Source organism: Pinus tabuliformis, chromosome X (assembly GCF_031772625.1).
Source record: "Pinus tabuliformis cultivar Carrire ecotype Pingquan chromosome X, CPIR1, whole genome shotgun sequence".
In the NCBI taxonomy this organism is placed as follows: Eukaryota; Viridiplantae; Streptophyta; class Pinopsida; order Pinales; family Pinaceae; genus Pinus; species Pinus tabuliformis.
This window is the reverse complement of record NC_142308.1, coordinates 1,498,437,037-1,498,457,413: the sequence shown is the minus strand read 5'-3', so window position 1 is coordinate 1,498,457,413 and position 20,377 is coordinate 1,498,437,037.

The window sequence follows — 20,377 nt, the reverse complement described above, 5'->3', positions numbered from 1 at the left end:
TTTAATGATTCAAACTTTTTCTCTGCAACTTTAATTTCTCCATTGCTGCATTGATAAAATATTCTTCAATAACAAAGTGTGTTCCCTTTCTCTGTATAATCGATTGGAGAAGTAAACCTCTTTTGGTTTAGAAGACAAGGATTTTTTGGAAAAGAAAGAAAATTACAAGATCTAGAGCATGAGCTAAGTGATGCTTCTCAGCAGGTAAGCAAGGAACATTTATTCTTTTTTGTGTTTCTATTGTCCATGTATTCATAAGGTTGTTCTCAAAACTCTGATTCTTGTTAACTGGAAATTGAAACGAGTGTCTGAACTTTCTTTAAAATATTGCTGAATATTGTGTTATGGAAATAGAAATACGTTCAGATCTCTCTACATCGGTTTAGGTATGCTGAGTGTGTTCCTCTGTATATGCGTCTAGATTTTGTGTATGTTCTTTTCGACTGTCCAGATCCTCTTCCACATTCTTTGTTGCTACTTGGTGGATGCCATGCTGGTTTCTTCTCCTCGGCAAAGAAGATTAGAGAACAAAAGTCTTTTATGCAACTGAGTGTTGGTGGGCATGTTTCTGCCTCTAAAAAATGTTCTCTCAGAATTATACTTCTTTGATTCTTCATTCTGTTTTGAATCTGGTTCTTGGAAATGTGTCTAGGACATGCTTTTTGTTTCTTGCTTTGAATAAAATGTGTCCAGGGCACAATTCCGTGTCTAAGTTCTGGTGGCTTGGCTTCTGCTGATATGATAACCTTAGATCAATATAGCGCAGCTTTCTTGCTTCTTCTACTAGGGTGTTTAACTTCCTTGGATGATTAAATACCTTCAATTCTGTATGGTGGCTCACTTTTTCTATTTGGAAGTATATGCAGAATCTGCTATATATCTGTGTGGCCCCCTCTCTTGAAATAATTTTTCTATTGGTGGTTGTGAGGAAAGGAATACTTTTTTTTTCTTTGTCACTGAGTCACTTGATTCAATGGGGTTAGTCCCTTTTATTCCTTTCACATAGGTAGTTGTGCTACTTATCTTCCTTGCTAATTAATAGTGTTAATCTAACAGTTCGATGCTCAACCTGGGTAATGGATGCTATAATGAGTTTGTAAGTCAAGGTTTTGAGTTTTCCAAACTGATGGTGATCACTACAATTTCAGGTGGATCTAGGACAAGTCCAACATTTGTCCTTCTTCCTAGTCAGTGCTCCTACTTTACCTTGCTATTTTGGATTACTGGATAGGCTGCCTAACTGTGTCTCCACTAATCTGTTCCTTATACAACGATGGTTGTCATTTTAATATATTTTCTCTCCATAAAGCTATACATTAAACAGGTTATATAACAATAAGATTCTTTGACTTATATGCTAGCAGAGTTGGAAAGTTTGAGATGAATATATATTTAGCGGATAGATTGTAGCTTCTAATATCATCAATATGAAAAAAATCCTTCTCAAGTTAGCCTTCTCAGTGTTGATATTTCAAAACGGATGGTCAAATATATTTATATGTATAAGCTATTGATCATTCATTCTCTGAATATGACCCTTTCAAAAGGAAGCATGGAGCCAGTCGCCCTATTTTCTCCGAATTTGACAAAAGTTGGTTATTCTTGAAGGTTCCTTTTTGCCTAAGTCTATGATGCAACCAGACTCAGGCTTTATATCACTAACTCGAAGCTTTCCTCTCTGTCCTTCAACTGTTGTGTTCTTTGTATCTTCTTTAATGGATTTTGTATACAGTTCAACAATTACCAAGGATTCCTGTCATCTGCCATCTCTGTTAACTGGGCCTCTCGGAGATTGAGCCATCGGGGGAAACTTCTCTTCCTTTTGTTCCCAATCTGGTCTGGAGAACAGATTGTCAATTAACATAACTTCAACTAACACTATCGTTAACCTGGTCACTGGGAATACAATTGATTGGAACCACATAGAATTTTTCTAGAACTATGACAAACTTAGGAATACAGTGCCTCCCATCCCAAGCAGCTGGGGAAGACAGTTCGAGCCTACCTCCCAACATATTGATAAAGCATAACTCATACACCAGCCCAAGAGCTAGAAGCTGCGCTGCCACCTGCTCTGTTTCTATTCATGCTGCTCTGTTTCTGTTCATATTTATGTTCTTCTGTTCTATCAACCCAGAAATGCCTTCTAATCTGTGGAGATCAATCCCTCATGATCTCTAGGAACACCATCTCGTTTATTTGTTTTTTACTTTAATGGGATGCCTGCAGAAGTTGATGCTTAGTATGGATGCTTCAAATTCTGTATACTGTTCTTCTTGTTTGGTGTTATCTTGATTATGAGAATTTTTTAATGGACATACACAAAGTGTTGGGGAGGGTAGCTCATAGCTGCGTTTACAGAAGCATGCTGAGGTTTGGGAAACTGATTGCTGTGAAAAGGATGGAGTGTGATGAAAAGGAATCAGACAAGACATTCTGCAAAGAGCTTCACATTGCTAGCAGATTGAAGAATCGTCATGTGGTTCCTTTGTTAGGTTACTTCATTGATCACCTAGGCCTTTCTCTGGTCTACAAGTTCATATCTGGTGGAAGCTTGTGTTATAGACATTTTTGTGCCTTACAGCATTGAGCATGAAAAGTCCATAATCTAAGGGATCCAAAGTCCCTAAACATGTTGTTCCTACCCCTAGAGGAACAAGGCTAACAAACCACAACAATTCACAGAAGTTTTCCACCTGAAACTGCTCAAAAACAAGTCAATTCAGGATCATGTCAACTGCTCCACTGGCTATCTGCGCTGAATGTCAATGGCTCCACTGGCTACCTACGCTGAATGTCAAAGCCAACACTGGCTACCTGCACTGAGCGAGAGAGGACATGTGGCAGGCTCATTTCTCAAGGTGTCAAGACCCAGGAAGCTTCCAAAATGACACTTGCCTCAGGGAATTCGACTGGTGATGAGTAAGAGGTTGCGAATCTCCAAGTGAAAGCAAGAACCTCCAAGTGGAATCAAGAACTGATAGAGGGAGAGGACACTAGTCAGATCTCAAGCTGACTCATCCTCTCTCCAAAACATCTATATATGGATCTCTCCTCCATGAGATCTGGAGGCTGGAATTTTGTTATTGTAAAGAATTGTTGTTGGTTTGAGATTGAGATCATTGGGTGCTTAATGCTTTGAAGGAGGTGAAGATAGGAATTCCATTTTGCTAGGAAGGAGATGTTGGATTGGAGCCCTCTGGGTTGTATCTCTTCCTGAACCTTGTTATTCATCAATAAAGCTATCTTGGTTTCTCCTATATACTGATGTATCTTTGATGTATGATTGCATTAGTGTATTTGATTTATTTCTAATCCTGAATCAATTATGAATGTGAATATCTGTCTTTGAGTATTGTTCTTCTCTTGTCGCAAGTAGTTGTTCTCTTGTGATCTTGCAGGAACATGTTGAAGCTGGGCGAGTAAGAAGGCAAGTAGCTGTGAACACCCAAAGAGAAGAGGATCTGGATTGAGGGACAAACGGAAGATACCGGTTAGTCCGTCCATCTCTCTTCATTCTTAATTCATAAAGGAAGAATACTAGAATAGCTGTCTCTGTTTGTTGCTAAGGCAATGTCACACCTTAGGTGGATAGGATCGTCCTGCATAAGCATTTTTCCCCACAACAAATTGGCGACTCCGCTGGGAGATTTGTTTTAGTCATTTTATTTGTGTTTCTACCATTGTTTGTTTCATAGACTCAACAGCAACAATCGAACTGCTTCTGCTATTCTTAGTTGTAAAGTAGACAGTTGCTTGCCTTGATCCAATCACTGGATTTGTCTATGATCTGAACAATGGACTCATGAATGATTTGATGATCCTTTTTGATAGATCTTAGTACCCCCTCAAAGCATCCCTTTGATTGTACCTTGCTTGTGTATTCTGATTTGGCCTGAAACCGTTGATTATTGAGCAATCTGTGACCCAGAACCCAGTGAGAAACGAGAGTTTCTCCTTCAGCGCAACTGCTGTGAAGGCATTCTGCATTTCAACGCAGGTCCCGTGAAGGCTACCTGCGCTGAATGTCAAAACCACAGTGTTGAGGTTGCACTGAACCAGTTTGGCCTTGTGCAGCTGGGGTTCTCTGCTCTCTGTTGCCCTGTTTTGATCTCTGTTTTTTGCAGCCTGTAACCAGCATAGGTACCAGTCTGATAACTCCTTTTCTTTGCTTAAATTCCGCCTCCTTTTGTACAAAAAGATTGTGAGTATTTTTATGTGTTTGTGGCATCATTTGCAGTTTTCCTTTGCATGACTGAAATAATCATCGTGTAGCCCTTGATTCAGATCTGTTGACTGTGATCTTAGGAGAGAGTTCATTGGCTGTTTACAGTTGATTATACATTTTCTTTTGCTTATTGGTTTGAGTTTGTCTCTTTTAAGTGTCGAAACAAGTGTTCATTTAGAAAGTCGCAAAGTGTTGTAATCTCTTCTACCCTTGTTGATTTCGAAAAAGTAAACTTGTTTGTACTTGTCATTTAAAAGCAAATTCAAAGTTGTACAAAAAGATTTCTTTGTAGGCATCAATACTAACAAAGCGGAAAACAAACACCTGCATTGTGCATTTGCATTTTGATAGTTTGCATGCTTGATTTAGGAAAAGTGCATTAGAGTGTGCTGATTGCTCTTTGAGAAAAGATGGTGTCTTTCTTTTCCCTTAGTAGCTAGGATTTTCAAAGTTGAAAAGATAATAAAGCTTGCTTATCATCTTAGACTGCATTTAGGAATTGTACCATACATCTCGTGGTGATCCAGAAAGGCAAACTTCTAAAAAGATCAACTTAAAATAAACTGAATGAACCTAACAACGCTTTGCAACATAACGCACAACATAGAGGTCTAGGCTAGAGACGTGTTCCGGCGTCGTTAAGCCTGGTGACTGTCGATCTCGTGGAAGGTGGGTGATTCCTCCTGAGGGACGATAGCGCCAGTACGGATTGTGCTCCCACGTACCGTCGCGTATATATTGGGAGACCCCTATAGGCATATATCCTTTATCCTTAGGAAGCCGTGTCGGCCGCCCTACTGATTGCAATGCACTGAACACAGCATTCAGGAAGATCGACCGCCCGTACCCTAAAAAGTATTCTGCGGTTTTGCGAAAAGTTTGGCACACCCTCTGCCTAGAACTCCAGAGCAGTTTCTTTTGGCCTTTTTCAGACTCTATAACAGAAAAAGTCCATCCGAGCATTTGTCACTTCGGGCTCGTTAAAACATCGAAGGAGACTAGAGTCATCTTTAGCTTTTTCTCGACTCTTTAAAAGTGAAAAAGCAAGTTGTGTCTAAAGCGTCGTTAACAATTTATTTTAAACGGAACAATCACCCTTTATTCCCGCGTTGATCTTTAGGTTGAAAAGATGGAGCACACCAACCAAGGAATTCCCCTTGGTGGAAATCCTAGTCCCTTCTCCTCTTGGGGAGATGTTGGTGTGCCCCACATGGCCACATTGTCGCTTCCAGGATTGACAATTGGCCTACCAGTCTGGCTCTTTTCAACCAATGTCGTTCAGAACACCACCATTCCTGAACAGTCGAGTCAACAGTTAGACCAGACCAGAGTTTCCCACCAGCCTTCTACTTCATCCTCCTCTCCTCCTTCCTCTTCGCTTGACGGAACTGGTAAAACGAAAAACCGAGTTCCTAAGGAGAAGAAGGAGAAGAAGAAGAAAGAGAAGAAGATGAAGGAGCCAAAGGCGACTGGGGGCAAACAAGTGTCGTCTGACAAAAATGCACACACAGCACTGGCAAGGCCTAAATCGCCATGTGTCATATGCAAGGGAGACCACTTCCACAGAGATTGTCCCTGCATCCCTCGGATACTGAGGGACTGGTCTCCCCATTTGCACAATTCGGTAGCGTCGACCTCTGATAGCCATGTCGACAGCTCACCGTCAACTAGTGGAAGTGAAGCCTCAGGACAGAGAGGGAAAACTAAATTTCCCTGCAGACTGTGTGAAGGCGATCACGCCATCCACCGTTGTCCCTTCTTAGACGAGGCAAAAAGAGTTCTGGAAGATCGCCCGATTTTACGAGCGCAACTTCCTCCTGGATATCAAAGACTCCCGCCAAGTCCTTCACTAGTTGAGAACCCGGCTGGCCCGCTCAGGTGGTCAGTCGAAGCACCTGTCATTGAAGAGGAACCGTCTAAATCCATACCTGACGAAAGTCTAAAGGTTGAAACGGCAGTTGACCCGGTTTTTCCTTCAGAGGCTCTATCTTCGAATGATACCATCACAGAGGAGAATAAAGATGACACCGTCCAAATTCTCTTCATCAACACTGACTCTGATGAACAAGGGGGCAATGCCACCATTCCTTTATTACAGGAAGGAAGTTCGTGAGAGCGATATCCGGCCATCTATTCGGTCCCACCACCAAGCAACCTAGTTGTCTCGTTTGACTGGAACCAACTAGGCAGACCCCGCTTGCCAGCTAGCATACCATTCAGAATTATTGTTCAAATATACAGAATGGTAATGGCGGGCACAGTTATTGATGAAGGGGCATTTGTGAGTATCCTTTCCTCTATTGCTTGGAAAGCGCTTGGTTCGCCTGCGCTTTTGCCTGAAATGAGAAATCTATCAGGCTTTGATAAAGGAACCAGTCGACCTTTAGGGATCCTCCCCAATGTGCCCATAACATTGAAAGGGAAGACCATTCAAATGAACGTGATGGTCGTTCAAGGACCCTTGGATTATAACCTACTCCTTGGACGAGACTATATATTGCATGGGAGCCATCGTATCATCACTCTTTAGAGTAATGTGTTTTCCACATGAAGGAAGAATGGTCAAGCTCGTGGACCAACTTTCATTCCCCGGATCACGCATCGCAAATAGTCATGAACCATCCCTAAATGGTCTATTCGCTTAAGAATTGTCTCAACCCACGGTCCGTCCTCCTGATGAGCACGAGTAATCCGCAGGAGGATATGACTGGAACCCAGGGGGCATGCGTCCTGGTCTGCTTCGGCAGAGAACTTTGGGTATAGAGTAGGTTTCCGCGGGAGAATATGACTAGTCTGTACCCCCTCCGTCTAGGAAGAGGGGTTGTTCTAGAATAAGATTCTTTTTTCAATGTTATGTGAGTTGACGGGCATCGTCACTCACCTTTGTCTATTTCGGTAGACATTGCTGAAGAAGTGTTTTGTTTGAAAGATTAACGAGACAATCTTTGGGTAACCTGAAAGGGGTAAGCCTCTCTCTTTAAAACAATTGTTTTGAAGGAAAAGAAGTAGAGGTAACCTTGAAATCGTACTTTATGCCTGGGGGCATGCAAACCTTTTGGGATGCTAGCAAGGGGCGGCTATTTATTTTTTAAATTTTTAGGTCCTTCCCTTTAAACCTGTAGGTCTAACCCTTTAAACTCGTAGGATTAGTCGTTTCCGAACTTGCATAACGAAAGGATTCGGAGCAAAGCTTACGTAAGATCTAAGCTCCCTAAAAAATAGCATCTTCAATGAGACACTCTTATCATATGACTGGTATAAACGAGCAGTTTTAGCACACAGTTCATGCTCGTTAAAAAATAAATGCAAGATCCGAGCAGTTTTAACGCGGACTTCATGCTTGTTAAAAAATAAACATAAGCACCAACGGGTAAATAACCACTGTGAATGTAACCTTATCAGCCATTAAAGCCTTGGTCGTGTTTGCACCGTCACCTCCACTTTTCATTTGGCCGATCGTTCACCTCCATCTGATTGTTTACCCATTTTGAGGAACAGCTGCGAAGAGTGATTTCACCTAGCCATCCTTGTGACACTGCCGTGATTGGAAAATTCCAACCTGTACCTGGAATCAGCTGCTAACCCTGTTTGTCACTCGTTCCTCAAAAGACGAGTCTTCTTTAAGCTCTTTTCAACTGACTCGTAAAATATGGAAAGATTGCCGAGTCCTTGGCCTTCCAGCTCGTTAAAGGGACAGGAAGTGCTATCCCTCCTCTAGATTTTAATCTTTTTGGACCTGAGGGATTATTGCACAAAAAGATCGAGTGCTTGTTTTGTTCGGCTCATTAAAACTATCGAAAACTCATCCCTTCTGTATTGTTTTATACTTTTTCGGACTTAAGGGATTAGATGACAAAAAAGGAATTTTGGAGTTAACTTTATGTACCTTTTCAGACTCTCTAAAAATGAAAAGGACCGAGTTATCTTTGTCGTTAGACTCGTTAAAATCACTAAATAGCGACAAACTTGTCTTTAGACGACAACGAGTTTCACTATCGCTCGGCTCGTTAAAACGTAGTGATGGGCTTGCCCGAAGGGCAGGTTATAGAACAAGCATATGTTATCCTCCTCAAGCTTGACAAAAATAAAGAGGTACTGGTCAGCAATGACTGGGGAAAAATTGGGAGAAACTAAAGAAAACTTTGATGGTAGCAAGTCGCTCTTGAACATGACACTTTTCCTCCGTACCACAATCGGCTTGGGTTGTTTCATTCACCGGTCACATCGCCATGGTCTCACCATACCATCCATATTTGGGGTAATGCTACCGATCCATCGCATCAGTGTCGCCATATGTTCAAGAGAAGTCGTTCAGAAAGAGTCAACCGTGTCCCATCCACTGCCATACATTATCCTTCATCCATTCATGACCGCCACCCTGAATCATATGTCACAGATCGTTTTCACCTCCATCAAAATCATTAGCTCCGTTCCGTGTCACTGATGTGGGATTCATTAAGGCCCTCCTTTGACGGATCACTTCTTGTCGACATCAGCTCATTATCCAAGAAGTTGATCTAGGAACAACCCCTTCAGTACTTTGAAGCTTGCATGCCTCAATGGCAAGTTTCTCAATTCCGGCGACAGGTATACATCAATGACCTTCGACCAAAAGATTTTGCGTGGTGTTCGACGCCAAGTCCTTTATTCACACCACGTGAATTGTACTGCAGTACCTTGAGGGTCATTATCATTATCGGTGATTCCTCTCGCGCTTGTTAACGGTTTACCTCATTGACCGGTAATCAGGCAATGTCTTTCCATGTTCGACTTCAGAACAATTCTCACATGGATCGACTTGTACTTAGAGTGAAGATCGAACGAGTTTGAAGACCCCAGATCTAGTTTCATCCATCCGGGCTGCGATATATATTCAGGAAAGATATAGACATTTGACATGTACATCCTTGCAGCAGATGATCATCCTAATCAAAGGATGATAATTTCACCAAAATTATCAGTCTACCATCAGACGATCGTCTGTTCTATGTATGAAAAATGAATTTATAAAGCTGAGCATGGGAATGCCCGCCTCAGCTAGATCATGAAAGCAGTATGAAAAATAATGTATTGTATTGTATCTTATTACAGGTCTCCTCCCAGCAACTGGATGAACTTCGGACCCTCCTGGATAAAGCATTTCACCCGATAAACGGCCTCATACTTTAGGGGGCAACTGTTATAGACATTTTTGTGCCTTACAGCATTGAGCATGAAAAGTCCATAATCTAAGGGATCCAAAGTCCCTAAACATGTTGTTCCTACCCCTAGAGGAACAAGGCTAACAAACCACAACAATTCACAGAAGTTCTCCACCTGAAACTGCTCAAAAACAAGTCAATTCAGGATCATGTCAACTGCTCCACTGGCTATCTGCGCTGAATGTCAATGGCTCCACTGGCTACCTGCGCTGAATGTCAAAGCCAACACTGGCTACCTGCGCTGAATGTCAAAGCCAACACTGGCTACCTGCGCTGAGCGAGAGAGGACATGTGGCAGGCTCATTTCTCAAGGTGTCAAGACCCAGGAAGCTTCCAAAATGACACTTGCCTCAGGGAATTCGACTGGTGATGAGTAAGAGGTTCCAAATCTCCAAGTGGAAGCAAGAACCTCCAAGTGGAATCAAGAACTGATAGAGGGAGAGGACACTAGTCAGATCTCAAGCTGACTCATCCTCTCTCCAAAACATCTATATATGGATCTTTCCTCCATGAGATCTGGAGGCTGGAATTTTGTTATTGCAAAGAATTGTTGTTGTTTTGAGACTGAGATCATTGGGTGCTTAATGCTTTGAAGGGAGGTGAAGATAGGAATTCCATTTTGCTGGGAAGGAGATGCTGGATTGGAGCCCTCTGGGTTGTATCTCTTCCTGAACCTTGTTATTCATCAATAAAGCTATCTTGGTTTCTCCTATATACTGATGTATCTTTGACGTATGATTGCATTAGTGTATTTGATTTATTTCTAATCCTGAATCAGTTAGGAATGTGAATATCTGTCTTTGAGTAGTGTTCTTCTCTTGTCGCAAGAAGCTATTCTCTTGTCGCAAGTAGTTGTTCTCTTGTGATCTTGCAGGAACCTGTTGAAGCTGGGCGAGTGAGAAGGTAAGTAGCTGTGAACACCCAAAGAGAAGAGGATCTGGATCGAGGGACAAATGGAAGATACCGGTTAGTCCATCCATCTCTCTTCATTCTTAATTCATAAAGGAAAAATACTAGAATAGCTGTCTCTGTTTGTTGCTAAGGCATTGTCACACCTTAGGTGGATAGGATCGTCCTGCATAGGCATTTTTCCCCACAACAGCTTGGAATACCATCTTCATGGTATTTTTATATCTATCTTTATTATTATTCTTTTGGGCTTTTTATTCTCTGTTGGACTGAACATAAGAACTATGATTACTAGTGTTTTTAAAGTTTGGAATACCATATTCATGTGGTATTGTCCTATATGTAATTACTCTTCTTTTGGGAATTTTAGTTTCTATTGGGCTGAAAATAAACAACTCCGATGAGTGTTTTGATGGTTCGGATTACCATCTTCATGGTACTGTTATACCTGTAGTTATTCTTCTTTTGGGCATTTATTTCCTATTGGAATGAAAAGAAAGAAAGCTACTTATTCTTTAACGGTAGAAGTTTGTCATACCATTTTCATGGTCCTGTTATGTCTAGAATTCATCTTCTTTTGGGCATTTTATTTTCTGTTGTTCTAAGAATAATAAGTCTGATTACTGATGATTTGATCTGAAAATGCAGAAAATAAAACAGAAGGGAAGGGCTCTGTGTCCTGGTCAGCCAGGTTTCGAGTTGCAGTAGGAATTGCCAAGGCTGTGGATTATTTGCATCATGGTACTAAAAAATGCGTCCTACATAGAGATATCAAACCCTCAAACATTCTTTTATCCTCTTGGAAAACAACTAAGGTAATGTAACAGTTAGTTTGCATATATTGGTGAGAAACCATGTATTGGTCAAATCTATTTCGGTTGCATTCTGCATATGGATTCTACATTCAATAATGTTCAGAAGATCTATTTTTGATGCAAATTGCATATGGATTCCACATTCAATAATGTTCAGATCTTCAGTATATAGTGCTCATGTGACTATTTCTATTGCAGTTTTGTGATTTTGGGCTAGCAACATGCATGTTGGGGCTTCTATACCCTTCTTGTGCAAGTCAGTTAAAGGAACATTTGGGTGAGGCAAATAATTCTTGGATACAATTTTCCATTTAAAGACCATTTTCATATGGATAGTTCGGTGTTGGTAATGTGAGCAATTTATTGTTGACTTGAATTTTGTGCTGTCACTCCATTTGGAAATTGTGTATATGAACATACGAGGATGTTTTTAAGAACATGTTTGACTACATAGGCCACTTATTTTTAATAGTGAGGCCAAGGAAGCTTTTTTACATGGAAATTGGTAATTGCTTAAAAGCTTGCCGATATTTTCTCATAACATAATATTTCAAGATTACATGTATGTGACAGATCAGTTGAGTCGGGACTCGGGAGCATTGGATGTTTTCGACATTTATGTTCTTTTAATGTGCATCTCAGCGAGTCTTTGGCTGGTCATATGTTTTTCAAATAGAGTATGTAGATGCCATAATGCCATAGATAGGGTATAAAATCATCAGTTTTTTACTGCTTCGCGCACAACTCATATTCAACAATTTTAGCTTAGCGAGTAGTCCCTTTTTGGTATTTAGAGCATTTGAAGATGACTACGTCAATAAATTTGCAAAGATCCATAAGGGTTGTTGGAATGGCTACTAAAGGTTGACTTGGACCTTCTTAGTGTTTACATGTACTCTAGATTTATCAGCTATGTAGCCCAAATAATGAATTTTCTTCATGGAAAAGGAGCCTTTATCTGGGTTGGCATACAACTTGTGTTGGAGTAGAGTTTGCAGGATCTGCTTGATGTAATCTGAATGCTATTTCTAGGTCCAATTAAGTTCAACACATCATTCAGGTTCACTAAGACAAAGTTGTGGTAAATTTTTCTAGAATGAACTGTGTATGCATTTTGAAATGTCCCCATGTTTGAAGTGGACACTCTGATCATCAAGGGAACCAACAGAACCCAGAAATGCCTTCTAATCTGTGGAGATCAATCCCTCATGATCTCTAGGAACACCAGCCAGGTTTTTTGTTTTTTACTTCAATAGTACAGTGAGTTTTGGCAATGTGTGGGGTGAATTTGTAAGATTCAAGAAAGCCTTGAAATAATCTTTTTGTTTATTGGATTTTAACTTTGGAGCAAAAAATGATTCTATTAGCTTATATTGACTTTTCCATCAGAGTGGTTGAAGGCCTTCATATGGTAGTCATCACTGACCTTTCAATAGCAAGATCTATTTGTATTTTGTGTTTTAAACTGTAACATGATGTATGCCATTTCACTAACATGATTTAGATTCTGAAAATTTCTTGGATTAATCTGAATTGTAATGGGTGCAAGTGTTTCCAAGCGCTAAGGTTTGTCGGGAAGGACATGATTTCCTTCAACTCAACCAATGTTCAAGTCATAAAGAGTGCCTTTGAATGCTACTTGTGTGCCTGTCATGCACTTTACTTTCCATCAATTACCAACTCACTGCCTTTTGTAGGGTTCGGATCCAACCGTTGCTGTGAGTATTATAGCTTTTTGGAAAAAGAAGAAAGTTTGTCATTGCTATAAAGTTTAACACTTGTAAAATTTAACCTGGTACTATTAAACTTCCATCTCATTGAAACCTTAATTTCCTATTAGTTACTGCCATACTTATTAGAATGGCTTCGACCCGCCAGAAAGTGAGTTTAATATAATCTATTGCCCACAGTCCTTTTGTAAAATGCGACATCATTTTGATTAGGTTCATGATCCAAGGTCTACAAAATTTCCAAACACAGGATCCATACCATACTTGGTTATCTAGTATATGTTTAGGTAAGCTTGGGAATTTCCCAGAGAGTTCACAAATATCACTGATTTTCATTTTCAATTGTTAGAGTAGTCTCGAGCCGCGCTCCTCTGCCATGCGAAGGGAAGATCGGATTGAATGGCTAGCGAACTCAACCCTTGCGGCAAGAAAAGGACTCAATAGCTCATAGCCGGGGAACAGATCCTCTGTGATAGCCACCGAGGTGTTACAAAATAACCAGATACCTTCTGCACCTACATATTGACATACATCTCTCTGCTTCACATAACATGGAATCCATTAGCATAAGTTGTAACACTACTTAGTACAATGGTTCTACTTCATTACTAGTATCCTGTTGTATCAGGGTGCAATCAACTTGCTAATGGATGTTAACTGACATAAGAAGTCTCAGTAGCTCAGTAGACAGTTCCAGTCCCAAAGGTACACACAATCACTTCCTGTTCTATATCCATTTTCATTGTTCAACTTTCCATTATGATTTGTGACTTGTAGTTGCATTGCATTACTAACCACAGTATTATGATTCTGTGACTTGTAGTTGCATTGCATTACTAAACACAGTATAAAAGTACAGCTCTAGCACTTAGTTAGCTACAGTGGTCTTGATCATTAGTTTGATTATGCAGTATTGGGCATTTGGATTGCAGAACCTGGCCATACTTAATATCATAATAACAAGCCTAGGTTTTGCATTGGATCTTAACTGCCTACTCAATGCAGGTGCATTTCACAAAGCTATCAGCTAGAAGCAACTGTGGGACATGAAGTACCGGCAGGTAGAGACTTGCTGCCTCCCAGCCCCAGTTCTCTTGCTTTAACAAGGTCAAAATACGGGATTAGCTACTTTCCCGCTACTCTGCATCGCAGCCCCATTTTTGTTGCTTTAACAAGATCAAAATATGAGATCAACTACTTTCCAGGTTCCACTGGAGGCAGGGATTTGCTGCCCCGCAGCCTCCCTTGTTTATTGTAGAAACGGTATACTTTAGTAACGCTTATTCTAATTGATGAGAAAGAAATTAGTGAAGCAGCATTGGGCACATAGTTTTCCATTCCATTATTTTTGGATAAATATGCTTATTTTTTTAAATCATAAGTGATCGGTCATCATATACACCGAGACAGAGTAATTGGGAGAAGCGTACCATCGCTTATTATACCACATTATTTTTTTAATATGGCTTTTTTATCACACTTCCTTTCAGTATTAGCTGGGCCTTTAGTAACTCTTATTCCAGTTGATGAGAAGGACATTAATGAAGAAGCATTTTTTTAATATGGCTTTTTTATCACACTTCCTTTCAGTATTAGCTGGGCCTTTAGTAACTCTTATTCTAGTTGATGAGAAGGACATTAATGAAGAAGCATTGGGCACATAGTTTTCCATTCTGTTACTTTTTCATAAATAGGCTTTTTTTAAATCATAAGGGATTGGTCATCATATACACCAAGACAGAGTAATTCTAGGAGAAGTGTACCATCACTTATTTATACTACATTATTTTTTTATATGGCTTTTTTATCACACTTCCTTTCATTATTAGCTGGTTTAAAAACATGTTAATTTCGTTTGTTTATAAATTGATAAAAATAAAAAATTTAATGGTTTAAAATATTGTTCGAATCATGATTAAACCCAGAAAGCTTTGGTCTCCATTACTATGATCCAGGATATAAACATGGGAACCCTAAACTAAGGACATACAAATATTATAAATCAATCTAACAAAACTTTAAGGATACGTGTTGAAACACAGACATATCACTTTGCTATCTGCTGACCTAACTTTTCAGCTATCTTTATGAAGTCATTTGCTGCTTTGACAATTTTCTTAAGCAACCTCTTTAATTAATTTTGATAACGTGGGGATTTATTTAATTCATTCGACTAGTTGCCTTATTCAGTATTGATGACTCGATAAGCACAACTATCGCAGAACATTATAAAAAGCCCTTCCTATGTGTTCTATACACTGAGTTGCTGTTGCATGTAAATGTTTTCCAGTATTATTCCATGGCATCGTATGATTGTGGACTAATATTATTTCTTCTACTCTTCCATTATAAAAGAGTGTTTATGTGGGTTTAAGGCGTTAACATTTAATAAATTTAATTTATTAGAGAAAGAAACATACAATTTACCAAAAAAAAAAATTAAAAATTAAACATGAACCGAAGACCTATCATTAAGATTTACTTTCTCATAGGATTTAAAACAAATTCCGCCGAAAAACATTAACCGCAGAAGATTAATTACTCGGCCATCTCATCCTAGACTGCAACTTTTTATCCCTCTCAACCCAAAATCCCGTTAATACACTAGGTCATTATCACTGAAATGTCCCCACTAGCAGTCTCTGACAACATCATTGGCGCAGCCAAGAATGTTGGCACCTCTTCGCCGGACATAATCACAGCCACTTTAACATCCATTTCATCGTCATCAGAGCATGACAAAGTTATAACTCCGTTCTTCTCTCCATACGCAATCGATTCGATGAAGCTGTATGTATGGGCAACATCAGATTTCTTCCAATAGGACACGGCCAGAATGATCATAGCAACCACCACCAATAGTATAATGGAAAAAGCTCCTCCCAACAAATATGGAACTGGCGATTTCCATACTGAGTCTACGCCATTACTTGCACTGTCGTTTCCCATGATAACAGACGAACTTTAATTGCCACGCTAATTCGTCAATTGTTTCCAGGCATCTATCATACTTAATGAGCATTTCTCTATGTATAGGCGTACATATAGATAGAATAACAGCAATTGCTTTTCTGATAGCCCACAAGCATTTTTTATGGAGAAGATAAAGAAAGGTCGAAGTACCCTGTGGGGTCTGGGGCATCTTTATGCAACATTTTCTTCTTTCTATAACTTAATATAATAACTCAACGCAACTGTTCATCGCATAAATGGATATGCTCGAATGTGCGAGAAAGTATTATTTCTCCGCTATTTTGCTCTCTCTGTTCTCGGCGTCCTTCGTACGTTGTCAGCCTACTGCCTTGAAAAGCGGTGCTAGTGCGATTAGACACACTTTAATTTCAATTTATGACGCTTGACATTTTGTTTTGGTTTCTAGGGTAATCTAAAGGAATGATAAGAATCGCACAATGCCAATCTAGATGGAGGCGATGCTGAGAGATTTCATGGTGTCACTATACGATGCTTTAGTGGGCAGTATCAGCCTCCAGAACAATCACATAAACGTCCACCCTTGATAACTGCGAGGATCCACAGGTAACATTCGAATAAACGCGAGAAATTTTTTTTTAGTACAAAACGTTATCTTGTTCGCATCATTTAAAACATTATACCCGTTCATATCATTTAAAAATTAAAGAGCGAACCACATCGTACTTACGAATTCCCCTTGTGACCATTCAGGCACATTTCAAGTAGCTAAAATGGTTGGTTCATATTTTATCACTTCTGTTCTATATATTCGATCGCCGCATTCTCAACTGATAGAGAAAGCATCTAAATGTATGCATTTCACGGGGTTACTCATTTTCTTTACTGTTATTTGTCTGTTGTTCATCCTTAAGGCGCTTAAACTTTGAGTCCCTTAACTGATTAACTAATCAAAAAAGGAAAATACGCTACGCAGTGGCAGTTTTGTTGGAAAAATATTTGCCCAATAAGGATTGCTCCGGTATGTCAAAAAATTGAATTCCTAATTCCTATTTCCAATTATAATTATTAATGATGGCTTAATAACAGCTAATTTTCCCTATAAGGTAAAAACAATCTTTCTATTAAGTAAAAACAAAAGGGAGTAGATCATTTCGAAGAAATTGTATATGCATTCCACGTATTTGAAGAAATATGAATTTCACATGCATCCTTCATTGCTTTTATTAATATAATATAAATGTCGTTTTATTTTCAGGTTTCCAAATTCTGGGCAGGAAAACATTGCATAACCAGTCTGAGCGCAATGTCGACTTAGCATTAGTAATATAATATAAAAGTCGTTTTGTTTTTAGGTTTCCAAACTCTGGGCGGGAAAACATTTCGTAACCATTCTGAGCGAAAGGTCGACTTCCCATTACATCTGGTTTGATTTTTAAACCACACGGTTCTATTTAACCCGAGTTTAATATAGCGGTTTTAATTCTATTTTATTTTATTGATTATAAATATTAATGTTTGCTTCTGCTCATTTGTCTCTATTTTTATTGACTTACAAAGTTGAAGGTCATGTTGTGAAGTTGGAATTAAATTTACAAAACCTATATGTATTATATGAGGAATATAAAGTACTGAAGATACATCCACAGATCAGTGCTGTAATCCTAAAAAGACTTGAGCAAATAAAAACCTATGATCTATAGAGATATTACATAATGTCTATGATAGCAAAACTGATAATATCTCAAAATCAAAAACTCTGAATAATTGAGACTATCTAGCAAGATGAAGCATTTAAAAGTCTGGTAAAGCAAAATCATTGATCTGATAAGTGGTATCATCAGATACTATCTCGAGATGCCAGAATTCAGAAGAGGAAGAAAGACCCATTTTTGAAAGAGCGTAAGGGGTTGAGTTTTTGTCCCTATTGATGTGCTGAATAAAGCAATTCTCCATGTGGGTTAGTAAAAGTGTATCCTATCTCTCCATCCAGATGTTGTGCCAAAATGGAGTTTTTCCCCCATAGCTTGGAATCGCCAAAGATAGCCATCTGTTGAATGTCTAGGAAAATACAAAATTTTAAAAGACCTGAGAGGGCTATGTTTTTCACCCATAGCTTGGAATCGCCAAAGATAGCCACCTGCTGAATGTCTAGGAAAATACAAAATTTTAAAAGACCTGAGAGGGCTATGGCTTCAGCCAGATTATTAGAACCCTGTACGCCGTGCCAGAATGAAGAGAAATGTGAATTTGCAGATATATTTATGTGGAATCCACATCCACATTGGCCCTTTTGAGATGCCTCGTCGAAAAAAGCTGTCGGCTGATGAAGATGAGCAATAGAAGACCTGGCTGGGGATATGTTTAAGATCTTATCTTTCTTCTGTGGGAGCGAATCTAAATAAGCAGAGATTAAATCAAAAGCTTTAGCTGGAGAAAAATTTGATTGGTTAAAGATACAGGAGTTACGCCATTTCCAGATAAACCATATGGTTATGATGCATATTCTACGCCATAGGATCTGTTTCTTGCTGCAATCAATGAACCATTCCTGGATCGAAACATGCATATCAAGTTTGAAACCATAGACTCTTTCTAATTACTGCCAAATGAGAAATGAATGCTTGCATTTGAGAAAAATATGAAGGTTTGATTCCTCGTCTTCCCTGCATAAAGAACATATGTTAGGACCATTCCATCCTCTTTTCAATAAGTTCTCCCAGGTCAGGTTTCGATTGTGGAAAGTGAGCCAAGAGAAAAGGATCATCTTCAGAGGACAGCCATCTTTCCAGAAAGTGAGTGGAAAAATCGGGGGACGAGAAGAGTGCTGCCCTATCAGCTTTTGATATATTCCTTTAACTGTTATATTTTCCGACTCATTTGGGATGTTCCAGGATAAGAAATCCGATTCTCTTGTACTAGTGAGACCCCCTTTTTGTAGTCTCCGAATTATGCTGAGCCACTGCTGATCATACTCTTTGGGAATGTTCAAAACTGATGAATATTTCCAACGCGGAATAGGGCCATCCCAGGTAGCGATCAATTTGTCCGAGTAAAAAATACCTCATCTATGGAAATGCTTAAGAAGAGAATCAGGGATATCAATATCATCTGATCCGCACTTGAAGAGATCTCTGCCAATAATGATGTTGTTCCCCTTTTGAAAACGCCATATCAAATGCTCCAGACAGATTGCCTCGATTTTCCAAAAGCTACGCCATATGGGGGATCCATATGATGCGCCGATAGTGCCTCTACGATACCAGACGTGGAATTTCTTATTGGCTAGATATTTCGATTTAATGAGCTGGCTCCACGGACCATCCCCTTGTATAGCTCTCCAGAAGGATTTGCACAGGAGGGCTCTACCAAAGATTCTCAAGCTTAATAAACCCCAACCGCCCATCGACTTAGGAAGTGAGATGCCAGAGAGTTTTATAAGATGATATTTACGCTTTTCAGCATGACCCCCCCATATGAAATTTTCGGACAAACTGTTCATGTTGTTGATAATGCTTGCTGGAAGATGAAAAAGGTGTGCCCAATAAACAAAGAGTTGATTTAGTATGGATTGTACTAAGATAACTCCCCCAACCAACGAAAGACAACGAAATTCCCAACCAGAGATTCTCCTATAGAATCTGTCCACCAGCCAGGACCAATCGGCTCTGGAATAGCTATTCGCCTTGATTCGGAACACCAACTATTTAATGCCATTGCTGATATGATAAGCTTTTATACCAAAAAGCTCAGATAGCCAAATTACATCTTCCAGCTTGAGATCAGAATGGAATATAGAAGATTTATCCAAATTTACCTGAAGTCTCGTAGCCCTTTAAAATTTCTCCATAATCATATGAAGACGCATCCAAGTAGACCTGCAAAACATGGCAAATAATAATATGTCGTCTACAAATAAGTTATGAGACAGAGATATGTCCCTGCAAATTTTGAGTGGACGCCATGCTTTCTCATCAACTGCCTTATGGATGTGTAAGCTGAGGGAGTCAATGGCCAAAATAAATAATAATGGGGACAGAGAACATCCTTGGCGTAGCCCCCTCTCAGCACTGAAGAAAGGAGTAGGAGAGCCATTAATGATTATAGCGTAATCCACAGGATCGATACACGCCATGATCCAGTTGATCATGTTGCTCTTCAGCCCAATTCTAGCCAATAAACACCTGATATATGCCCAATCAATACAATCGTAAGCCTTTCTCAGGTCTACTTTAAGTAAGACCGCTTCTCTTTTCTTAGAGTGTATAGAAAATAATGCCTCCTGAGTAACAGCTACCGCGTCATGGATGCTTCGTCCTTTGAGAAAACCAAACTGTTCCTTTGATATTGTTTCTGATAAAACACCTTTCAGCCTTTGTGCGATGATCTTTGAAATTATTTCGAAGGTGGTGTTACATAAAGAAATAGGCCGATAGTCCGAAAAGGTCTGGGCTTCCTTTTTTTTTGGGATGAGGACTATATATGTGGAGCTCAACTTCCTACTGATAATCCCCTTCATTTTGATCTCCTCTCGCATCTTTAGAAGATCGACCTTGATATGAT